This window comes from Dermacentor andersoni, chromosome 1 (assembly GCF_023375885.2).
Source record: "Dermacentor andersoni chromosome 1, qqDerAnde1_hic_scaffold, whole genome shotgun sequence".
Lineage (NCBI taxonomy): Eukaryota > Metazoa > Arthropoda > Arachnida > Ixodida > Ixodidae > Dermacentor > Dermacentor andersoni.
In genome coordinates this window covers 317522002-317542877 of record NC_092814.1, presented here as the reverse complement: position 1 = coordinate 317542877, position 20876 = coordinate 317522002, and the positions used below count along the sequence as shown (strand labels likewise).

At 47.8% G+C, this 20876-nt stretch overlaps 1 non-coding gene across 1 annotated transcript; it reads right to left on the bottom strand.

Moving 5' to 3' along the window:
- Positions 1–14774: 14774 nt before the first annotated feature.
- TRNAR-CCG (transfer RNA arginine (anticodon CCG)) lies at positions 14775–14847 on the bottom strand. Its single transcript has one exon. It is a non-coding gene; the product is annotated as a tRNA-Arg (tRNA).
- Positions 14848–20876: the final 6029 nt, after the last annotated feature.

Sequence of the window (20876 nt, the reverse complement as noted above, 5' to 3'; positions counted from 1 at the left end):
GTAATCACCATCGTGGCCTTGCGCTATGTCGGATGATATACAGCCATAAGTTTAACAAAGGGCAACCATGTCTACACCATCAGCCGAACCAACGCGCAGCCAAGGGTATTGCTTTCGCAATCTTCCAGGCTTAACCAAGCTAAGCCTTCAGCCAATTTTATTCTTTCCTTAGTACTGTCGAACAAAAGCAACTTAAGAATTAGGGCACCAGCACACGCATTGACACACCAGCTATCTTATCTAAAGGCGGCCACAAAACCGACGAGGTCGGCGGCCAGGTCGCTGGTCTACATTGTCCTATCCGCTGGTCAGGAAAGTTTTCATCGAGGAACTCCCGGCTTGTACGAAAGACTATATGACGGTGCTTCATAGTACTGAAATTATACCTGCACCGTGCGGGATGCTCAGAGGCAGCTCAGGCACAAACTCGGACACAACACCTTTCGAAACGTGTTCTTTGTATCGGTCACCTCGTCAAGTTTATTGAATAAAGGGGTAACCGAGCAAGGGCGGAGGGGGGAGCCATCCTGAAAAATGCCACATCACACATCAGCTGCTTTCCCGACTTAGCACTTGCGTTAGCATATAGTCGGATACAACTTTAGAAAAAAGGTGCGTTTACTCCTCCGAGGCGGAGGCACACGAGCACCCACCAATGGGCGCGCACTCTGGACTAACGTCACCAGCCGGATGGCCGGTGAGCCCGCCGACGGAGAAGATGACCGCTCGCGCTTCGAACTGGGCGAGGTAGCGTCAGCTGTGTGCTTCAGCCCCTCGTCGGAGTGAATTCCAGAACTGTTTGTGATGGTCTATCATGCCGGAGATAATACTACGTGCTTACGATGCGGCATTTGTGCCGCGTGCGTTTATTTTGAGCCGTGATCCGGCGAAGGAACATTTCAGCGACCATCGGTGGCGCTGCGCTACGCTTTGACTGAAAACAGGATCCCGCGACGACCGCTACGAACAACAATCCTGCGTGTTTGTTCCATGTTGTTTTGTTTCACTCTTGAGTGAAGTTACGAAGAGAAAATTTTTCCAAAGACTGGTGCCCACTGTTAGCGGCGGGTGTGTTCGTGTAGTGTGTCGCTGCGTTTTTCGTCGGACGGGGTGAAGTGATGGCGCAAAACCATTCGCAGGAGAAATCAGAAAAGTGTACGCGCATGAAACAAACCTACGAGTGCCTGAACAGAAATTATTTGCAGAGGAAGCCTTCAACGCAAAGATTTGTCGCCGTCAACTTAGCGTGAACGATCATTGTCAGCAGTGAGATAGCCGAGCGTCTAGCGATGGTGTTCGAGCGTTGCGTACGTAGCACCGTCGATTGATTGCTGTCCACCAGTGCTCACTGCAAGCGCAAGCTGTAGAATGCGTGCTGTGAAATTGTGAAAACTCAAAACCAAAAAAATATAAATTTTATGCTATTTAAAACCAAGAGTATTTATTTAAAAAGATGAATGAAGCGTTTTTGTACCTTCCTGCCTCGACCGTATTCTCGCCCCAGGTTTGTAATGGTTGCGATAAATGCATTGTTTTATATAAGTACTTTTTCAATAGCAACAGATTCATTTTAAGCTTGGAAAGCAAGTAGTAGATACGCCGTGTACATGTAAACAAGCGCAAAAGTCATGCAGAGCTGCTCTTTCTGCTTTTGTCACTAGCAATGAAGCTAAAGAGGAGGCGACGGGTAGCGTTGTAGAAGGCACGGGGTTATTTTTCTGTCGATATCCGGCATGTGCTGTAGCACACGAGAGCTCTACTAAACCAGTCATCAAACTACAAAAGTATTTATTTATACCGAGAATTACGCGTTTCATAAGCACGATTTTCCGAGCGGGACTATTTTAGTCGCGGAGGCAATCGGCTGTCGCGCTTCGGTCATCTGGGCGGGGCGTCCCCTTTTTTCTAAAGTTGTATCCGACTATAGTCACTTCCAGCTGTTATCTCACCAGTACCTACAGCACGGTTCCTACAAAACTACTCTATATCAAACGAAAGAACATTCTGCAAAACATCGGGCATAACTCACCTACGATGACCAGCTGTACACGTATGCGAATACCCGAGACGTATCGTATGAGGTGCTTACCTGAAGCTGGCACCTCTCTCACACTTCCCTTTGGACACGCGGCGCTATGGAGTGGTGCCACCGCAAAGTCCACGCGAACGTCCTTGCGTGGCCTCCGAGATCGCGCAGCCTCCGAGATTGTACCGGTGGTGGGCCGGTGCATATGAGGCGCTACTGCCTGCCAAGCATACATATTTTCTAATAATAGCACCTGGCCCGATTTTCGAGCCCATTAATACCGCTTCTAATGCAATCAATCATTTCTTTATTTGTACCTCCGTTATCACTACCTGTTCACATGGGTATGCTGCTTCTAGCCGCGTCTTGTTGCCTTTCCATGTGCCGCTAATCCATAAATGCTCCATACATGTCTCTTTCACCCTCTGCCACTTCATAGCCAGCCTAATTATTATGTCTACACTTCCGTCATTCTGTTGCACCCCTAGCATACAACATTGCGAATAACAGGAGGCTGCTCCGAATCTCGCAGATGCGTTTAAGGCCAGGTGTGCACCCTAATGGCTCCGTTAATCAGCTGGCTTTGAATTTCCAGCCATTTTTCCTGCTTGCGGCCACCTGCATGTCTATGTAAAAAAATTTAACATCGCTACATACATCCTTTCCGCGCCTTTTCTTAACTGCGTGTGATTTAACTCTGCTCTTTGTCGGTGTTTCGCAACAAGCAGTACTTAATCTAACTTCCTGATTGCCTGCGCCCCGCCTAAGAAGGCTACTGCCCCTGCTGTGAATGAAGGTCCAACCAGTGTTCCTACCTTATCGCTAAAACGTTCCCATCGCGTACAAGAACGCCTTCCCGGACTACTCGCTGCATTTCTCGGTTGATGTCAATGACCGCTAAATTCATTGACTTAGCTAGTCATTGACTTAGCTAGCTCCTGCCTTTGAACAGTTGGCACCGTCGCGCAGTGCTAGTTTCACTTTCTTTGAAACAATCCGCCGATCGGTGATCCCTTCAGCTATTTCGCCCTCGATCGGTGTCCCCCGTTCCTTCAGTACGTCAATCACTCCGCCCATTATCACCACTAGGTGCCTCTCCTCCATTGTGTCTCACATGTATTGCTTGGCTTTGGCTATCACTTCCCTAATCGGTTTCACCGGAAACGCGCTAATCTGGAGGCGCTCGCCTCTATTATCAACGGTTTTCCTTTACACGTGTTTGAATGCCCTAGAACGACAACTCGACGCTTATTCTCTTTCTGGCCGCCTAGAACTGCACTCGAGGCCGCGATGCCTCCCCCCCTCTCCCTTGTCTTATCCTCACCATTCGCTTTGTTCTCTTCTTCCGTGGCCGGCACACCAGTGGTAGCCTCTCCGTCGCCGTCACTGACATGTCCGCCACTGCTTTTCCGCGTGGTGGTTTCGTCCTAATTTGCTGGTCTCACTTCGAAGCCAGCCACATTTGTGGTGCTTGTCTCGAAGTGTTCACCGTTGCTTTGCGGAATGGCGGGCTTCATCGTCATTATTACGTTGGCTAGCTTATCTTCTACCACCTTCCTCTGCCTCTGCTCGCTCTGCAGCTCCTTTTCCAGCTTCCCAACCAGCATAGCTTGTTTATCCTTCTTCTCTCGACGGTCTAGTCGCGACCCTAACATACACATATTACAGATAAAATCTACCCCGTTTGCATCGCCTACCAACTGAAACCGCATTTCTTCCAACGCATAGGAACGCTCGCACTCAGGACAACGCAGGTCTGGGTTCCTCCTAGTACCGACAGTTCTTTTGTACTTCCAATGGGAACGTCTGTTCCCTTAGGCATGCACTTAAAGAAAACAGAGGACTGTCCGGTGGTGGTGGTGATGATGATGATGATGATGATGACGACGACGACGACGACGACTTATTGCCATCCCCTTAACTCTAAGTACAGTAGCAACCTTTGGGTCGCATCTTGCCAGACAACAATAATGGTCATCTGTCTTGCCCGCATTTCCTTTCTTGAAAACGCTGCGCTGGCTACTTCCCTGTCGAAAATGCTCTGTCGTGCTTTTAACGCGCATGCCGTTCGTGACTTGGAAGTACCGGGCTCGCAGCTTTAAAGATAGGAAATGCGGACAAGACAGATGACCATTATTGTTGTCTGGCAAGATACGACCCAAAGGCGGCAATTGTTTTTAGAGTGTTTGACACGGAGTACTGAAAAATAGACTCCTAGCCTTATTAGGTTACCACATATGCAATACATGCTTCTCATTCTAGCATTTTTTTACAGATCTAAAACCTTTTCTTCCTCAAGACTTCTCTATCTTGTACCGCTACCTATGCCTGCAAAAATTAAATTATGTGGTTTTACGTGCCAAAACGACCTTTTGATTATAAGGTCGTTTTGCGAGGACTCCAGAAATTTTGACCACCTGGGGTTCTTTCACGTGCACCTAAATCTAAGTACCCGGGTGTTTTTGCATTTCGCCCCCATGGAAATCCGGCTGCCGTGGCCGGGATTCCATGCCGCGATTTCGTGCTCGGCAGCCCAACACCATACCCACTGAGCAACCACGGCGTGTCCTATGTCTGTAAACTATCCGGTCGTATCAATCTCTTCCCTGCTTTTTTCCTACCATTTCTCCAGATGTCTCTGGTTTATCTCGACTGCTGACTGGTTGATGCTCCATCCACTTTAAATCCAAGCATTTAGAGAAGGTGAACATTACCGAGGGGTCTCATTGGGTGAATCCGTTCCCATTTGATTAGGATGTGCTGAGTGGTCTCTGGATTTCTGCTGCAGCATATGCATGCCTCATCTATTTGGGAATATTTGCTCCGGTATGCTTTCGCCCTCGCGCAACCAGCTCGAGCCTCAAGTAGCGAGGCACTTCCCTTCGTGTTGCCGTACAGATTTTCCCTTTTCATTTCTTCCTTCATATCCTTTCAAATCTCCATTGTCTTTTTTGTTTCCTTTCCTCGCACGTAATTCCCTGTTTGTTTTTCTCACTTTCTTTCTGATGACTCCTGGTTACGTATATACCTCTTCAATTACCCTGTACTTGGTTGCCAACTTTCTTGACCTCTTCCTCCATTCTGTATCCAGGCTATTCAGGCACAGATACTATTGCACTTTAGCCGCCCATTAATTTTTATCCAAGCTTCCTGTGTCTTCAAAACTAATTTTGCTCTGCTCTTCTCCGAATTCAAACGAGGCCCAACCCATGTCACACTGCACTCCCTCATTTGTGGTTTCGCCGTGAGGTCCCAAAGCCAACCAGCCTGGCGTTCTTTGGTTAACTTCTAGCACCGGCACTTGCGCATGCAGTGTCGCCATCTGGCGGAGGGCGTGGTAGTTAAGTGAATGGCACTAGGTGGCGGCACGTTAAAGGGCAATAGCGACACAGACTCACATCCCACCCAATTTTAGGCTCGTTACACTGGTTTTTTTTTTTATATGCTGAGTTATTTACTGTAGCTGTAAATTCTTGGAATGAGGAGGTATCATCAAGTACTATTGGCTTGTTCATACGTCATCTGCAAGTGAACTAACCGACGGTTTCTTTCTACAAGTGGTTACAAGATACCCAGATAACGGGTACGCCCAATCAGTATGATTTCCGCTAAGAAGGCATTGTCTTCAAAACGCCATCATCGATCATCCATGTGTCGCGTCCACAGACGGCACTGTTGTAGCGTCACGGATTTACATGGATAGGATGGAAAGGGCTAGAAGAAATTATTATCGGATTTAATCTATCATACAAGCCGTCGGGCCGACTGTATATCAGCAGCTCTAAGGTTTCTTTATTTCGGATGACAATGTGCTGCTTTCTAACAGGCAAATAGATATGCAATGTCTAGCAGATACTAATCTGTGTACAAGATGGTGAGATTTTGAATTGAAATATAGCGTTAAAAAATCAGGTCTTATGGCATTCGCTGAAAACAGTGAACAGACAGTCTCCATACAGGGCCAGGAAATACCTCGGTTAAAAGAATACAAATGCATAGGTTTATGGGTAAACGAGGGCAACACATATATAGAAACACATGAAAGACTAATAGCAAAGCGGAAGAAAAATGCGGCCATAATAAAACACATAGCTCATTGGTAATACAATAGGTACGAGGTGCTCCTTGGTATGTGGATAGGTGCAATGGTTCCAGGACGTACATTGGGAAATGCACCTGTTTTCTTGAAGTCGTAGGTATATTCAGGACGCGATGGCAACCAAAGGTCCGTGGGGTGCCTCGCATTGGGCACTCACGGGAGAACTACAAATCAAAATTACAAATCGACAGGCTTTGAAGTCACGGGAGCTTAGCATGAAATTGATTTCGAAGAACGATTGAGGAATATAGAAGAAAGTAAATAGGTTGCAAGAGTGTTGAAGTATTTGTACAGGGAAAAAATTTACTCACAGTTGAGGAAAGGAACTAGAAAGCCTAACAGCAAATATGCGACCAGTTTAGTAAGCAGCATGGCAACAAAGAACCTTAAATACAAAATCACAGACACTGAAATGGTCTCCTTGGTAGCGTGCATAGGAAAGCAATCTACTATCGGCAATTACCGAAAAGTTAGAAGCGAAATCAGGACATAAACATTTTATGATAGCTCAAAGGGAAGCTCTTTACTTTTTGAAGCTAAAGAAACCTTAGAACGTGTAGATGTGAAGTGAGGTATACCAAGGAAGAAGAAGCATGGGCTTGCTGCGGTAAATCTAGGGAAACGATGGAACATCTTTTATAAGAATGTGAAGATATCTACCCAGGTGCCAGTTTGGGCTCCGCTGGCCTCCTTGAAGCCCTTGGGTTCAGAGATAGCAGAGGGAAGGTAAACATGTCATGTCGGCAATAGAGATTGGTAAAAGGTGATTTGAGGTTTGTAGGGAAAAAAGTAGGGAGACCACAAACAACGGAAGTGTACAAAAACAAAGGTCCAGAAAATGCTACAAAATGCTTGACGCTGGGAATTTCTCTCGATTAATAATATAGCTAACCCATTAGGCGCAAACCACCGCCCTGTTTCAAGGAGGACGCTCCTATCATGTATCCATGCATCCACCTGTCGGTCTGTACATCCTTCCCCCTAGGATGGCCCAATCAGAATTAAATTTAGCTCGCGTTCAGAGAGGCATAACTCGGCAGTACGTTTGTCGTTTTGAGCGAACATGGTCGCGTTTCAGAGAGCTTGCTCAGCTATAGTTTGTTTAATCCACCAAACTCAAAGCAGCGCTCATCAGGAGTTATAATCAGCAATTTTTGAACATAATTTAAGCCTTCTGCACGGTTCTGGCACCGCACGTACGACACTTAGTGCGCAGAACAATCTCGGGCAGCAAGACAGAGGGATGCCAACTCGTGCCCACAACCTCTGACCACGGCGGGCCAACTGCCAATCAGGATAGAGCACGATTGGAATTTAACACTGTAGGACCCCTGCTAGCGGTGTAATAACGTGTAAGCTTTCTAATACGTTAAAAGATGTTATGCACTTTACTTTGGTATCACTATATGTATACATATACCATGTGTTCCAGCTAACGTAAGCCAACCTATTCAAAGAAATTAACTATCAAAAATCATCGTGCGAGATACGTGTATATTACCTACGGTGTTCGGTCGTCAGAACTATAGTGACTGAGCATCTTAGGTCTTATAATAGTACCTTGCATGGGCATTTTTACCTTTTTTCTTTGAACAGCTTGCCTAACGTTAGCCTGGACACCCTATATAGAGGAAAGAAGCCATTACTCAATCATACATGTCTCACGCCACGCATGTCGAAATCGAAGTTAAATCTAGCCTCGCGTCCGATTTTCAGAGAAGTGTAGCTCGACAGTTCGTTTGTTCATCCGAGCAGCAGTGGTCGCGTTTCAGAGAGCTCACTGTGCCATAGTAAGTATAATTTATCAAATTCGTACTGGTGCTCACCGGCAGCTTTAAGGCTTACAAGTGAGCAATTTGTTCCACAAATGTCAAGCTTGCTCGCCTATGGGCCCTGCGTTCCACACCTACGGGCAAGAAATGGCGTGAGGAGACTTGGGAAGGAAGACAAAGGGATATTCAACCCTTTCGACCACAACCTAAGGTGTCCTTCTCCGTAGGGAGCGCAAGCGCAGGAGCCTAAACCATCTACGCGTGCGGCGTCCCGAGCGTCACAGGGTAACGCCCCTTGATCTTAAATAGAAAAATATTCACATCAGGGCAGTTTGTTTATGCTCGTGCCCATACACCCTCTGGAAAACAAACAAGTACCACTACGAATAGGGAGCGAGTACATTAGAAGATTAGACTGTACGACGCCCATTAGCTGTAACATAGTTTGGCAGGTAATTTTGCTAATGGGTGAATAAATGTAACTTCCCCATTTGGTTACATACCGATTTCTGTACCTTGGTGCCCATTCACGGTCTGAAGCACGCGCAAGACGTTTTGCGTAGCCCATGCGCCTACGTCGCTGACATCGCCACCCGATATGGTTCTTTAGTCCAGAGGTGTTATCAAAGCGGACCGTCTCTAGCAACACAAAAGAAGCTGGTGATGATCTATAAATAGCGAGTTCTGAGTATAGCAGCAAACGCGAGGGCTTTGCGTGAGCGCTCCGTTCCCTGTCCGAAACGTGCACTGTATGCAAGCGGCACCGGATCTCTTGCGTGCTGCCTGCAGGATTTCGCCTCAAAGGTTAACACATTCAAGATCACTCTGCATGGTAACATAGTGTCGCCGTTCAAAGGAAGAAGGATCCATAATCACTCAATGGCGCTCTGACTGAGATGCGCACATAGTTCCTCACCATATTACCTATAGAAGCACCTGGCGGTGCCGCATATTTTTTCAGGAGTGCATACTCTTGAAAAAATTTACACCCTTTGGGGCTTATCTTGTCCCACAACGATAATTGTCATCTGCCTTGCGCGTATATCCTTTTTTTAACGCTGCGATGCGAGCCCGGTACTTCCAAGTCACGAACGGCTTGCGCGTTATCAGCGTGACACATCATTCTCGACAGGAAAGTAGCCGGCCCCGAGTTTTCAAGAAAGCAAACGCAAGCAAAGCAGATAACGGTAACTGTTGTGGGACAAGTATATACCCAAAAAACAGCATTCGTTTTAAGAGTGTATAATGTAGTAAACGATAAGAGAGAAAACTCACGGACGCCCCTGCGACAGACTTCAAAACCCCTGGGGAAAAAAACTGAACTAGCACCAACAGCACCCCTTTGCCTCTGTCTCCTCTCCTTGAAGCTGCAGCAGCGCATCTATGGTGTCCACAAGGAAACTACTGACGCGAGAGCCACGAGCACGGCTGGGCTCGACTGGCGTGCGCTCCGTAGCGCAAGAGCTGCGTCTTCAGCGTCCCTCGTCCCATGCAGGGTTTTGCTGTCGTTGCCTCTGTGCGCGTGCTGCGTCTCGAGTGGACAGTCAAGATGGCTCTTGCTCGACCTTCTTGAAACATAGTCCGTTACGTTTGCAACCATCCGATTTCTTAGCGCCGCCGAGCTTACCCGAAAGTCCATTTCCAGCGCAGTGGCGCTGCTTTCAGGAGCGCCAACGCTGAGGGCGTCTGCGTGCAAACTTACTCGGGTCCGGACCTGAATAGTTGCAAAGATGGTTTTCGCCAGTACAAGCACCTAGCTGACTTAAATCTGCTATACTTCTCTTACATGGCGCGCTGTACCTCTAAAATAGCGAACAAGTGGCAAACGCACCATCGGCACAAACCTGTTTAAAGCCCCTGAAAAAACAATAGGATTCTTCTTTAGGGGCTGCATGTCGTGCATCTAAACGCAGTGCGAGCACTTCTGTAAATTGATCCCACTAGGCCGCTCCGAACCACTCCGTTCCGCTGTGTCTTAGCGGGATAATTGCACAAGCCCATGTAATGTTTGGAGTCTGGCCTGAAATAGATGGTAGCTGGCCCAAGCCATCGTCCAGCTTATCCACGTTGAGGACGTTGTTGAAGGGAGAGACTTGTCCTCATTGAGAACGAGGAATATGGGTTTGTTTACAGTATTTACATGAGAACGTTACAGTTCATCAGTCTAACATGAGTGAAAGAGGAATGCACCCTGAGGAGCTACCAACGGCTCCTTAAATACAATCTGTCCTCCCTAGATCAATAGGTGAGGGAAAAACGGCTGTTCAACCTGCTACCAATTCGGAGCGTTCAAAGGCATCGTAGCCGACCCGCCTTTGAGGGGGAGTGTTTACACACACTTCCGCACAGGTTTCACTGACCACGCCGAGGTGAGTGGGTTCTCGCAGACACGGGTTTTGCCCCGAGCAGGCGCCTCTTCATGCCAGTGTTGTCTCCGCAGACAATGGCCGCCGCGTCTGTCCATGACTTCTAAGCTGCGTGAGACGGCAGCGCAAAATATCTTCCAGGGGCTCCCCTGCTTCAAACAGCCCGTGGCGGCCACGGCGAATCCACGAACAATACTTGGTCTGCCGACCGCGTTTAGTCATAGCGGCGCCGAGGGAGTGTTGATGCGGCACACCGTCGTCCGTACAAAACGAGTCGCCGCGGCATGCAGGTGGGGCAGGGTTCCATGGTCGCTTCTCAGAAACTCGCCAACCTCGCAGCTGCGGCTGGCTGGGAAAATTTTGTAGGTAGGTACCCCTGCCGGCCGTTCGTAACACCCACATTTCCAGCATTTCCGGCCAAGGGCCTTGCTCGACGGACGTCGCACCGCAAATGACTGGTTTACAATCTACAAAACGCACTAAAGAGGAGGTGCCTGCAAACACCTGAACGTCACACGCACTCTGCACCCTATGGGGCTCTTGCATTGCCCAGGGGGCGCTGTGAAAATGGTGCTAAAAAGCACCCTCTGTCCTGAACTTGGTAGTACCATGCTCCGTCGTCTGCTTCGGACAGCACGTTTACAATATGGACCCGCCACTTTCGGTTTTGTTGTACCATGACTTGCAGCCATTATCTGGCGCCGAAGATTTTTTTCAGGGGTAGCCCGCTGCTTAAAGGCAATAAATTATGCAACGCCGAATACGTGTACGCCGTTCAAGAAATAAGCGGCGAAGTTTTAGCACGGTTTCAATCGCAAGTGAAGCGAGTCGCGTACGAAGTTGAACTTCAGGTAAGGTTTGCACGCTGCAAGATTCAGGCGCACAAACGCGAGGAAATGCTTGCTATAAATGAATTCACAGCAGCGATAAGCAGACATCATGTGTGCGGAACTGCTCGAGCGCGCGGCGGTATGCGCCGCGAGAGCAGCGGTCTTTCGACATGCCACGAAACGGCGGGCCTCCTGCAATCTTTGTTGACTGGATGCCGCTAGACAAGTAGTTATGCCCGCACTGTAATAGCGGCCATCTGTCCCTTTAGCAACTGATAAATAACTGATGCAATGCATATGAGCTCGCTGTAACGTACGTGGGAATCGCGCTGCAGCGCGAGCTCGTGGGCTGCTCGCTTGATGTAGCTTTTAATGACAGCGCTCTAACATCGATGTGCTGCAATCAATACCACCTTGCTGCGCTGCCTCAACGTGCTGGCTTGAAGTCAAGGATGAGCACATTTAACTCTCTAACCTGTGCTGCTCGTAATGGCGCAGTGAATTGTTACCGAATCAGCCCGGCCACTTGTGGTCATTTGCACACACCTGGTCACTTCACCACTTCGCACCAGTCGAATTGTTAATCGTCGCTGTGGCCGGGTCTCGAATAGTGAATTACCAGCCATGCCTGCTGCTATGTCGGTCTGCCGTCGGGACTGTACGTGCAAAAGACCGAATTTTAGAACGCAGATAATCAAGCAAGCTTCAAGACAGGCGAAGCAGTCGGCATGGCGCGAAGTTTCGCTTACCCAGCACGACGAACTGCAGCTATCCAGCGCGCCCGACGCTCCGCTCCGTGAGGCCTTGAAGGAAACCAGTAGAATGTGATGTTGGGATTCAGGCCTTCTTGTTCATGGTAGCCCACGGCGCAGAAGTAACGACGGTGACGCTTTTTCGTGGCTGAGCTAGGTCTCTCCGGATCGGCGTCGCCGATTCCTTCTGCTTCCAGCATTACGTCTCAGTGAGAATCCCTTTTCGTTAAACTATAGGCTGCGGCTCGCTCGCAGCGTGGTCGGCGTGGTCTGTGAGCAGTGACGAGCCTTTTCGCACTCGCAACAGGTCAGAAAGAACTGCGAGTCGACGCAAAACTCGCGCTAGAAACGTGCTTCGCAACAGCCAGGGTTGAAGACTACCCAAGCCTGGGTACTACCCAGATAACGTTTCGCGCGCCGCCACCAGGTGCCGCTACTATACCTCAAGCGCAAGACGCCCATTAGGGGTGAGCTCAACCACTACCATCGGCGTGACCATCGGCGTGACGTCGCATGGGGGATCATGTGGACACAGTAGCCGTGTCGGCTGCTTCGGAACCGCCGAAGCGAGCTGAAAAAGACAGTTTAATGTCCCACCTGCACTGCGGTTCTGATTAAGTGGTGAGGCTTTCCTGCCTTGGGTACCTGCTTGACAACATTTGAAAGCACTTAATAGGTAGTGGCTGCCTTTGAAGGCGCGCAGCATGGTAGGCTACTTCTCGGTGCTGCAATGCCGGACGTACGCAACGGAGCCCGGTGTCAGCCTTATTCACACGTAGCCGCAGGACAAGAAGATGCGTGAAGCTTAATTCGTGAAACTTAGAACCGCCAAATAGCCATCGGCTACAACTCGGGTATGCAGCAAGCACAGAAACGAGTAAGATTGATGCTGCGGTGTCGCGCACTCAGACGCTCGCCCGCGTCCGCTGCCCGGTTAATGTCATGACGCTTTGGTCTATGAACTTCTTGATGCTAGATACTGGCAAATGGAAAGGCAGCGGTCAGAAGCACATTAATAAAAGGCATGGCATAAGGTAATGTTTATGCCATGAATTAATGTACTGGCCAGATTACGAAAAAGAAGCAGCGGGAAATCCCACGCTGAGAAGACCGATAAACGTACAGTGCGACGATACCTTAGAAAAAATATTGAAACGCCGAAGAACTAAAAAGAAGAAAAAGAAGATTGAGTCATCACCACGGGATATCACAGTCGCCGTAGGCGTCGAAGTCTCTATAACGAAAAAAATTTTGAACAGCTCTGATAGCGTCCACGCAACAATGGTTGCTTATGTACTGTCAAAGGCTCAGCTTCTGTGCTCAAAAGCTCATGCACGGTGCGAAAACACGCTTGCTGCGAAAGGGAAACATTCTGCGCGGAAATGCATGCAGACGCGCAGTCGGTCGCTGCGAACCCGTGCAATCGCTGCATTGAGGCGTCATCCTGTTATGCTCCATTCGGTTATACCGTCAGCCCACTATTAGAACATGTTTCACATAGTTTGTTCTCAGCGTCTGCCTACATTTCACGCACGAAGCCGGTTCGGGGGCTCCATCTCGGCGACCAGGCGCAGTGAACGTCCACTGTACGTATTCGGCAAAGAGATAGCGCCTTTAAACGGTTTTGCGCTTTCAGTTTGCCCAAGTTTATTATTTTGACAGTAAAAAACCCTCCCTCGCTTTAAGAGCACTTACAGAAATTTCCAGGAGGGCTGCCACGTGGCGTTTTTATTGAGCGCCGTAAGTTAAACCTACAAGGAGCGCGCCGCATTAGCCCTCGTACTACGCAAGGGGGCGCTTCCGACAGATGGCGACTCCGTAAGTCGTCGCTTCCAATACTGCACATGGGCGAAAAAATAACCGAAATGCGCCATGCTGCTTCTAGGGATTTTTGTTCGCCTGTCCATAGGTACTTCGAGGTATAACGGTGTTTGCTCTGTGCGTCCCTAGGCGAATCCAAACTGGCTCGGAAGCACGGCATGCGCGGGAAAGAAGTCCCGCGCGACGTGAGTGTTGTGCATCGTTTCGCTATTGTAGCATATCAAAACATGATAATCGCAAGGGGATGAGTCTGTCTTACTTGGACTACTTTAATGCCAAAGCATTCGTCCTGCCGATGTATTAGATATCAATGTAGCTGAGCAGACTGCGTAAACAAAATTACTTTAAGGGTGTGGAGACACGTTTATGTAGTACCAATCAGGAGGTAAAAACTAAAAAAAAAGGAAGCTTCCTGATTTAATTTTATAGCCATCGACTGATGTGAAAGCTGTACATTCGGCTATCTGATACGTATTATAATGACAGCGCGAGCCTTGTCCTGACTGCGGGTAGAAAAGCCAAGTACACGTTCAAGTTACTGAGCCATAATTTTCCCCTAATTTTATCCCTTTTTATTGAATGGGAAGGATAAAGAACACCTGTACGCATCACTCAATAGTCCCAGCAAATTGCTAATGCTCCGTTGAAAATTTTCAGGCGGTATGCAATCACGCGTACGTGCACCATCACAAAAAAAAAATAAAAATCTGTTCGACACCACCGCACATGCCGGCAACTAAGGCGTCAGTAATTGATATCCTGAATGACCACCATGAAAAATAATTGGTAACACGACCCTGCTAGGCCGCTGAAACAACTGCGACGTAGCTCATGTCACCCACCTCGGAGCATGAAGGTGGTCTGAAATGGCGTCCCATCAAGACAAGCGGACATGTAGCAGCAGATGGTGCACTTTGCATGAAGATTAACGCCGCACCAGTCCAACCCAAAAAATCTTCCAACCACAAAATCCAGCACAGGACTAAAGCGTGTGGTTACCTGATGCCAAATAAAGCGCCTAATTCATTCGGCCCAACGTCTAGGAACGACAGGCCTTCCACAAACGTAATGCTGTACCATGCAGCGAGAAAAAAAAAAAAGGATAGGACGTCCGCAACAGGACTCGAACCTGCAATCTCCTGATCCGGAATCAGGCGCCTTATCCATTAGGCCACGCGGACATGCAGCACAAGCAGGTACACGCTAGTGAACAGTGATACCGTGGCAGTGATAAAGACTATAGCCCTTAATATGATCCATTGACACAGATCGCGGGCGCAATATTTCCCGATGGAAATCGTTCTTTTTAGGGGTATGGCTTACGGGCAGCCTTCGCAGACACGCGCCAGTTATTTGCTTTCAAGATGAAGAGGAAAAGGAGAGGAAGTTTATTCAATAACAACTTTATTCCTAGTCATGCCATTTGTTTAGGTAATTTTCCTCCATGGTACAGGAGCTGAGATAAATTTTTTATCCTGCCCGGTCCGTTCTAACCATTTCCTTTATACAACCGTTCTCATTCTAAAGTCCTTCATCTTGGCGCTGTAGCGCTATAGAGGCAGGCCGGAGTTCTCGTGAAACACGGTGCGAAAACACCGTGTACTTAGATTTAGGTGCACGTTAAAGAACCCCAGGGGGTCAAAATCTCCGGAGTCCTCCACTACGGCGCGCCTCATAATTAGAAAGTGGTTTGGGCACTAAAAACCCCATAATTTTTTTAAACACGGTATATCTCGAGCTCTGACGGCATCCACAAATAATGATATGACATATAATTACGAGCATTCGGCGCTTTTTTTTTTTCATTAGTGCTCCGAAGAATGCGACGCGTTGCCTGATGAGCATTGCTCAATTCCAGTAGATATGTATATATATCTTCCCAGAGCATCTCCCGGTTCTCTGTTTCCACCAAGCACATCAAGAAAGCGCACGAAAAAGCGCGGACACGCAGGCGCAGGTGTAGACAATGTTTGCCTGCCAATACCTGCTAGCGCAGAAGCCAGCGTCTTCCGCTGTGATTCGAAGAGAGGGCAGTAGCAAAACAGCTCTTGAAGAGTCTCGGGCACTTGGCGGCGTTCACAGTACGGACTGTCCGAACGGTCGATTGAGATGTGCATAGCGTCGAGCGAAGGCGATGCCCGGGCGAATCCTATGAAGCATGCTTGTTTGGCATCGCTTGAAACGTAAGTATCGTTGTATTAGCGAATTATGCTCCCACAATAGCCAAAAAAAAAAAAATCCTACGATTACCTAATTGAGAAGAGGCTTGGTGAACCATAAGAAACGTCCTAAGAACTGTAAATCCCGCTCTTACTTATAGTCCGTTACAAAAGAATCAAAAATACTAGAGATGGGTGACGAGGCCTCCTTGAAGCTCCCCTAACACCCTGGCATAACGTCATGGCAATTGACGGCATCTTCTCGAACTTAATTTGTTTTATCGGTAGAGATGAAGTATATTGTAGCGTTAAAGTGCCAAAAACTGGACTTAGCAAGTTTCGAGAAGCTTTCCCTCAATAAAATGGCTCCGATACCAAAAAATAGTTTGATATATGCGTGACGTCACGTTGGCGTCCCAGCGCCGAGGTTTCGGCGCGAAGTGTTAAGAATTTGAACAGAGACGTTCATATGTTTTCCGAACAAACTTATTGCCACAATAAAAATGAAAATGGGGTTCTTAAAGAACAACCTGTAAGTTTAAGCTCATTTAGTGTTTTGTCTCTTTAAGCTTTTACATTGAGCAGCGTTATCGGACATGCTCAATGCGGTGCCTCTGCCTTGGCTCAGCGCTGCATGTCAAGCGATTATTTTTGTTGGCTGCCTTTTCGCTACCACGCACAGGTTCAACCCGGAGAACAAACCGAACATCCACCCGATCAGTTGGCAGCCTTATCAATCCTTTCACTTTATAATAAAGTTTCTTCTCTCTCTCTCTTTCGGAAAAGGCCCCAGGGCATGCCTGGGGCGAAGTTTCGCTCTCCTCGAGATGAAGCTTATTCTGTGTAAAGTTCTCGCCAGATTCAAGCTTTCTGTGGATCAGGAGCACCACGAGGTGAGCGACAAAATTCTCACGCCTTTGCTCGTTGGCATTTACGTTGTCGTGTCAGGAAAAATTGATAAAAATTGCTGGGTTTCTTCTCAAAACATCCTCATCCATCTTTCGGTTTGGATTTCCGAACCAGGCAACCAGCACCTAAGCGAAATTAATGAACGTAATGTTTTCTTCCTAGGTAGCCATAATAAATAACCTCATGTGTTTTATAGCTTCCGTACACAATAACAGCGTGTGGTTCAATGGGATCCTATGCAAAAACTGTTGTGTTTATATATGGCCACAAGGGATTATTGGATGTGGCTGGCATAAGCCCCTATCGATGGTTCACACAATAGTTACTTTATTCGCAAAACAGCACAGGCATATTGCCTTCCGAATGCAGTCGGACGTCTTAGCGAAGTCTGGAGCAGGAGACATTTGATACGCTACATAATTCCAAGAATGCGCGCCTACTCGGTCAAGTGAATGTTTCACACCAGTGAGCTGTATTGGTACAAAGGAAAATTTAAGTACTGTCTGTGCTATTACAGAATGGGCTTCAGCTGAGCTCTGCTTTCATTGCTTCTTTCGTCCCAAATGGAGTCTGGATGAAGCTGGAGAAGTCAGAAGTGTGTTCAGAAGACCTGTGATTAGCTTTATTCTATTTAGTTGTCATCAGAGCCCGTGCCATAGTTTCGATTAGTTTCGTTTGGTCTAGATCGATGTGCTTCCTTGTTTGTTTCGCTTTATATCTTTTGTAACTTGGTTTTGCTCGAAGCTCGCTTTTGTTTTTTTGCACTTTGCTTTGGTGTTGCAGCCTCCTTTTGTGTTGTAGTTTCCTTTTGTTTTGTAGCTTGCTTCAGTTTACAGCTGGCTAACCTTGCTTGTATTTTTTTAAGTACTTGTCGCTGACTGCCGGGTACAGCCCGACAAGCCTTCATGGCTTGGGCTGACCGGTCGTTGAATTTGCACTATTTTCATGGCATGAATGATATTACTGTTATTATTTAACACTTCTTTTTCGGGATACAGGCGGCCAGATTACTTTACATCTCGATACGAAGTTGCCGTTTGAATTAGTCGACGCTCGAAAGGTGCACAAATAAATACATCCAATGCAATTAATATACGCATGATCAGCATACAAGGCGTTTTTTATAAAGTCAGTTAAAGCTTCCTAGGTGGAGCAATCAAAACTGTAAAATCGTAGTTTCTTCCATGTCAGAATATTATCAACAACGGACGCCAGAAAACGGATGGTATATTAAATTTTTTTTCACTAATTAAGTAATCATAAGGATATGTTTTTCGTTAGTGCCATTCACCGGCCCTTCACAATGGAACTCTTGTAGGTGCTGTCTGTATGATAAGAAAGCTGTTTTCGAGCAGCCCAAAAAGTGATTCTTATTCCTTGGGGCTATACAGGAATCCTGTCACATTTTTCATGGAAAACTCAAACTTTGTGCATGCGGTTCTCCACGCTCGGGGAACGCAGACAATTACGTGTGCAAGCACTTTGGCTCATGAAGTTTGCCAACCTCTCCCAGTCTATATTACGCAAGACGAACCATCTGATTACTTTTATACTGCTTATTTAATGAAATATGCAGTCGTGTCTACTCTTGGTAAGCCGGATAGTATTGTCAATACGTACGTACAGTGAACACATACACTGTGTCGCCAGGAGGCAAGAATGACTCCCATCGGTTAGGCGCCATCTTGATCGCCTGCAGTTCGATCTACGCAAAGGCAGGTGAACATTGGTACTGAAGAAACTTAGTAGTTTCCTCTTTATGCATCCATGACAGCTCAGCACCACCGCGAGCACTGCCACCTCTAAGGTTTCCTCCCATGCCATGTGAATGTGTACCCCATGTTGCGGACCGCCATTGGTCTTATTTATTATCGCCTGGCTGTGGTCTTCCATAATGGTAGCATAGGGAAGTAGCTTCGGCGGGCGCAGGTCTTTCCATGGCGGCACGCGAGGGGATACGCATTTTCCCTTGAAGTGCCGCATTTGTTGCTAGTGTTTTGAACGTTCCCTTCTCTTATCATTGCCCTTCAATAAAATCACTGCAAAATGTGGGACTCAGGTCTGGGTGGATTGGGTACCGGGCCACGCGGGCAACCCTGGCAACGAGGTTGTGTGCAGTACTGCTCGTACTTGCTACTTCTTTGCTGTGAGATCAGGATCGTACGTGGCTGAGGCATGTGCCGCCAAGCCCAGGACGCTAAGAGAATCAATCCAATGAAACGAACACACATTAACGACTGGTGCACCACTACTCACTCACAAAGAAGCGATAGTCGTTGCGCTCGAGGAGTGGCGAGCGTACGTGCCTGTACTTGAGCTCATACCCCTCATGCTCTCGGCTTTCCCAGGCCTCCAAGATGCCCGTAATCGCCATCGTGGTACGGCAATAACTCTAGAGAAGTGGATCTGTCCGCCCTCGGCAGTGGCCAGCGCTGCTCTATAATCCCTATAGGACATCGACCTGAAGACCGACGTGGCTAGGGCTTCAGCGGCGGTGCGGGTTCACCTCCATCACCCTCTCCTCTAATACCCTACCCATCTCCCCGCACCAGAGCATAGACCACAGAACCATCGTTCTTTCAATAAAATTGATTCATTCATCATATTGTGCTATCCGGATCGCAGAGTGCTCTTGGCTGCCGATAATCGATGCTTCAATACTATACATGTCACTACAGCTAAGAGATCAACTTTGTCAAGAGCTTTCCTCTTGGCGGCTGATTGTATATTGTGACGTCCTTCTTAAATAAAACGGCCTTCCTCCCCTCGCATTATTATTTATCTCTTTTTTTTTCGTCTGCCCGGCGTACCGTGAGATCAATAGAATGATCGCGCTCTTTTTCAACGTTTAAGTTAATACTCACTATGCCGGGCAGTCGGCGATTGATTGTCGCTTCCAGGCTGCAGTCATTTCCGCTTTCACCGGATCAAAGTCAAAAGAAGCTTTGAAGGTAGACATTTCTTTTTTAATAACTTTAAGCACTGTCACTTGGTTTGATAGAAGTAGAAAGGACTCATTGATGGAAGCACTCTATCCGATAAGCACTGAGTGACCCCTTTGAACCATGGGATCTGACAGCCGAAAACTTTCGTTCAGAATACCATTTGTTTATTCTTTCCTTAGTACTGCCGAACAAAAGCAACTTAAGAAGTGGGCACCAGCACACGCATTGACACACCAGCTATCTTGTCTAAAGGCGGCCACAAAACCGACGAGGTCGGCGGCCAGGTCGCTGGTCTACATTGTCCTATCCGCTGGTCAGGAAAGTTTTCATCGAGGAACTCCCGGCTTGTACGAAAGACTATATGACGGTGCTTCATAGTACTGAAATTATACCTGCACTGTGCGGGATGCTCAGAGGCAGCTCAGGCACAAACTCGGACACAACACCTTTCGAAACGTGTTCTTTGTATCGGTCACCTCGTCAAGTTTATTGAATAAAGGGGTAACCGAGCAAGGGCGGAGGGGGGAGCCATCCTGAAAAATGCCACATCACACATCAGCTGCTTACCCGACTTAGCACTTGCGTTAGCATATAGTCGGATACAACTTTAGAAAAAAGGTGCGTTTACTCCTCCGAGGCGGAGGCACACGAGCACCCACCAATGGGCGCGCACTCTGGACTAACGTCACCAGCCGGATGGCCGGTGAGCCCGCCGACGGAGAAGATGACCGCTCGCGCTTCGAACTGGGCGAGGTAGCGTCAGCTGTGTGCTTCAGCCCCTCGTCGGAGTGAATTCCAGAACTGTTTGTGATGGTCTATCATGCCGGAGATAATACTACGTGCTTACGATGCGGCATTTGTGCCGCGTGCGTTTATTTTGAGCCGTGATACGGCGAAGGAACATTTCAGCGACCATCGGTGGCGCTGTGCTACGCTTCGACTGAAAACAGGATCCCGCGACGACCGCTACGAACAACAATCCTGCGTGTTTGTTCCATGTTGTTTTGTTTCACTCTTGAGTGAAGTTACGAAGAGAAAATTTTTCCAAAGACTGGTGCCCACTGTTAGCGGCGGGTGTGTTCGTGTAGTGTGTCGCTGCGTTTTTCGTCGGACGGGGTGAAGTGATGGCGCAAAACCATTCGCAGGAGAAATCAGAAAAGTGTACGCGCATGAAACAAACCTACGAGTGCCTGAACA